General features: G+C 36.9%; 1 non-coding gene across 1 annotated transcript; it reads right to left on the minus strand.

Moving 5' to 3' along the window:
• Window positions 1-231: 231 nt before the first annotated feature.
• On the minus strand, window positions 232-338 carry LOC113860496. Its single transcript, XR_003503947.1, has one exon. It is a non-coding gene; the product is annotated as a small nucleolar RNA R71 (small nucleolar RNA).
• Window positions 339-4,911: the final 4,573 nt, after the last annotated feature.

Here is a 4,911-nt window from a genome sequence, read left to right on the forward strand (position 1 = left end):
GGAGAAAATTCTGATGATCCTAACTTACATATTTCAAATTTTCTGCAGCTATGTGATACCATAAGAATGAATGGAGTTAGTGAAGAAGCTATCAGATTAAGACTATTTCCTTTTTCCTTGAGAGATAGAGCAAAATGTTGGTTACAAGCTCAACCACAAGGAAGCATCACAACCTGGACAGAACTTGTGAATAAGTTTCTAACTAAGTACTTCCCTCCATCCAAAGCTGCTAAATTGAGAGAAGAAATTACATCCTTTGTGCAGCAAGAAGGAGAATCATTGTATGAAGCTTGGGAAAGATACAAAGAATTGCTTAGAAGGTGTCCACATCATTGTATTCCAGATTGGATGCAATTGGAGATTTTTTATAATGGGATGAATGCAGTAACAAGAACAATGGTTGATGCTGCTGCTGGAGGTTCATTAAATACAAAGTCCTTGGAAGAAGCTCAGACAATTATTGAGATGATGGCATCTTCAATGTATCAGAATTCAAACTCAAGAAATCAAGGAAGAAATTCTGGTCATGAAGCTAAGGTTCTGGAAACTTTTCTTGCACAGAATCAGCTACAAAATCAAATGTTTTCAGATCAGTTAGCTGCCTTAACACAACAAATCAGTAATATGCAAACAGGGAGTATGCCTACCAGTCAGCTAAGTTGTGATTTTTGTGGAGGAAACCATGTAAATGGTGCATGTGAGGCATCCACAAGTGAACCACAAGAGCAAGTGAATTATATGAATAATTTTCAGAGACAACAGCCATTATATCCCCCTGGATTTCAATTTTTGAATAATAGAACTCAGCAGTACTCTAATTGGAATAACCAATATTCTGCTGCAAAGAATTCTAACTTAAATTTGCCTTTTTCTAATGCAGGTCCAGCAACACAATAGCCTTATTTTTAGAGGAATTCATCCATTCAACCTCAAGGAAATCAGAAATTTTCCAAGCCTATGAATGAGAGGTTGACTGAGATGGAAGAAACTATGCTGCAATTCATGAAGGTGACTCAAATAAGCTTCAAAAACCAAGAAGCTTCCATGAAGAAACTAGAGACACAGATCGGACAATTAGCTGAACAACTATCCAGCAGGGATGAAGGAAGACTTCCAAGCAATACAGTAATCAATCCTAAAGAGCAATGTCAAGCCATAACTACAAGGAGTGGAGTTGTAGTTGCAAGTCCTAAACTAGCAGAAAAGAAAGTAAATGATGCAGCAGAGAGAAAAATCGAACAAGATCTGCAACAAGGAAATTTTAAGCTATTGAAGAAAGACCATTCAGAAGAAAAAGAAAAAGTTCCCATGAATTCTGAAAGGAAAACCAAAAAGCAACTCTTTGAGGAAGCTAGTAAGCCAATAGATCCAGAAAAATACAAGAGGCTGCCCTATCCTCAAAGAGTCCAAAATCCTAAACAAGAGGAACAATTTGAAAGGTTTATCAATGTCTTTAAGAAATTACAAATTAACATTCCTTTCGCAGAAGCTTTGGAGCAAATGCCTTCATATGCAAAATTTATGAAAGAACTACTTTCCAGAAAAAGAAAGCTAGAGCATGATAAAATAGTACCTTTGACAGAGGAGTGCAGTGCCATTCTCAAGAGAAAGCTTCCTCAAAAGCTGAAAGATCCTGGATCATTTAGCATTCCTTGTGAAATAGGAAACTGCACTGTGGGAAGAACATTGTGTGACTTGGGAGCAAGCATAAATCTGATGTCATTGGCTGTTCTGCAGAAACTTGGCATAGAGGAAGTGAAGCCCACCAACATTACACTGCAGCTAGCTGATAGATCATACACTTATCCATATGAAGTTGTTGAAGATTTATTAGTTAAAGTTGATAAATTCATTTTTCCTGCAGATTTTGTAATTCTGGACATGGAGGTGGATTCTAACATTCCTTTGATCCTAGGGAGACCATTTCTTGCATCCGGGAGAGCCTTAATAGATGTGTAGAAAGGTGAACTTATACTTCGAGTTCAAGATGAGAAGGTAGTGTTTAATGTGTTTGAAGCTTTAAAATATCCAATTGAAGATAGTACATGTATGAAGGTAGATATACTGGATGCTTTTATTACACAACGCCATATTAATGAAATTGATGAACTTGCTATGTTAGAAGAAATAATATCTGTAGGGAATAACAAATCTGAACTTCTGCATGAACAATACATCATGGAAGTGCAGCAGCAACTAGAAGCTCTTTCAATTCAAAAATCTGCAGAAAATTCAGTGAAGGAGAAGCTAGAAAAGGATGATAAAGAAGAGGAAAAGCAAAAGCTAGAGCTGAAACAACTTCCTTCTCACCTGCGGTATGCATTTCTGGATGAGAAACATGAAAATCTAGTCATCATCAATAATGAACTTAAGGAAGAACAAGAGGAAAAACTGCTGAGAATTTTGAGAGAACACAAATCTGCAATTGGATGGAGTATTGCAGATCTGAAAGGTATAAATCCTTCATTTTGTAAGCACAGAATTTTATCGGAAGAGAATTTTAAGCCTGTTGTGCAGCCACAAAGGAGGTTAAACCCAGCCATGAAAGAGGTAGTTAAAAAGGAGGTCATGAAGCTGTTAGATGCAGGAATAATATACCCTATTTTTTACAGCAATTGGGTAAGTCCAGTCCAAGTTGTTCCAAAGAAAGGTGGTATGACAGTTGTACCTAATGAAAAGAATGAACTTGTCCCTACTAGGATTATGACTGGATGGAGAATGTGCATAGACTATAGGAAATTAAATAATGCAACCAGAAAAGACCATTTCCCACTACCATTTGCAGATCAAATGCTAGAAAGACTTGTTGGACATTCATTTTATTGTTTTCTTGATGGGTATTCAGGATACAACCAAATAGTTGTGGATCCTTTGGATCAAGAGAAAACTGCATTTACATGTCCATTTGGAGTCTTTGCATATAGGAGAATGCCATTTGGTTTGTGTAATGCCCCTGGCACTTTGCAAAGATGCATGCTTTCTATTTTTTCTGATTTGGTAGAAAACATCATAGAAGTGTTCATGGACGATTTATCTATTTTTGGTGATTCTTTTGATGATTGTTTAGCTAATCTATCCACTGTTTTGCAGAGATGTCAAGATACTAACCTTGTGTTGAATTGGGAGAAGTGTCATTTCATGGTACAAGAAGGCATTGTCCATGGTCACAAAATTTCAGAGAAAGGAATGGAGGTGGACAAAGCTAAGATAGAAGTTATCAGTAAACTGCCTCCACCTATCAATGTTAAGGGAGTTAGAAGTTTTTTAGGACATGCTGGTTTTTATAGAAGATTCATAAAAGATTTTTCTAAGATTGCTAAACCCTTGAGTAATTTACTTATAAAGGATGCAGATTTCATATTTGATGATAATTGTTTGCATGCGTTTTCTGTTTTAAAAGAGAAATTGATTTCTGCACCTATTCTTGCAAAACCAGATTGGAAATTACCTTTTGAACTCGTGTGATCCAAGTGATAGTGCAGTGGGTGCTGTGTTAGGACAGAGAAAAGATAGGAAATTACATGCTATCTATTATTCAAGCAAAGTGTTAAATCCTGCACAAGTGAATTACACAACAACAGAAAAAGAACTTTTAGCTGTTGTATATGCTTTTGATAAGTTCAGGTCATATTTAATGGGTTCAAAAGTGATTGTATACACTGATCATGCTGCTCTTAAATATCTTTTGACAAAACAGGATGCAAAGCCCAGATTATTAAGATGGATTCTACTCCTCCAAGAATTTGAGCTAGAGATCAAAGACAAGAAAGGGAAAGAAAACAGTGTTGCTGACCACCTATCCAGATTACCTTTAGAGAGTTCAACCACTGAATCATTGGAAATAAATGAAGAATTTCCAGATGAAAAGCTGTTCGCAATGGATAACATGCCTTGGTTTGCTGACATTGCAAATTTTAAAGCCATTCAATTCATTCCAAAGAGGTTTACTTAGCAGCAAAAGAAGAAGTTCTTACATGACAGCAAATTCTATGTGTGGGAAGACCCATACTTGTTCAAAATTAGAGTAGATGGGTTACTTAGAAGATGCATTCCAGAAAGTGAGCAAGCTGAGATACTATGGCATTGTCACAATTCAGAATATGGAGGCCACCATGCAAGTTCAAGGACTGCTGCAAAAGTTTTACAAGCAGGTTTCTTTTGGCCTACACTCTTTAAAGATGCCAAGAGGTATGTAGAAAACTGTGACAAATGTCAAAGAACTGGAAATATCTCAAGAAGACATGAGCTTCCATTAACCAACATCTTAGAAGTGGAACTATTTGATGTATGGGGGATTGATTTCATGGGACCATTTCCCTTATCATTTTCACATGAATACATCCTAGTGGCAGTAGATTATGTGTCTAAATGGGTAGAAGCAATTCCCACCAGATCAAATGATGCAAAGGTAGTGATCTCTTTTATAAGAAAGAACATTTTTTCAAGATTTGGTGTACCTAGAGTGCTGATAAGTGATGGAGGCACCCACTTCTGCAACAAGTATCTTGAAGCTGTATTAATGAAATATGGTGTAAAGCATAAGGTTGCTACTCCATACCATCCACAAACAAGTGGACAAGTGGAGGTCTCAAATAGAGAAATCAAGCAAATTCTAGAGAAAGTAGTGAATAGCTCAAGGAAGGATTAGTCAAAGAGACTGGATGATTCACTGTGGGCATACAAAACTGCTTTTAAAACTCCAATTGGTATGTCCCCATATCAATTAGTATTTGGAAAGGCCTGTCACCTACCTCTAGAGCTGGAACATAGAGCATATTGGACTACAAAATGGCTTAACTTCGATCTGTCAAGTGCTGGAAGGAAGAGAGTTCTGCAGCTGCATGAATTGGAGGAATTCAGACAGCAAGCTTATGAGAATGCAAAGTTGTACAAAGAAAGAACCAAGAGAAT

Source organism: Abrus precatorius, unplaced genomic scaffold (genome assembly GCF_003935025.1).
Source record: "Abrus precatorius isolate BTA unplaced genomic scaffold, Abrus_2018 Scaffold2, whole genome shotgun sequence".
In the NCBI taxonomy this organism is placed as follows: domain Eukaryota; kingdom Viridiplantae; phylum Streptophyta; class Magnoliopsida; order Fabales; family Fabaceae; genus Abrus; species Abrus precatorius.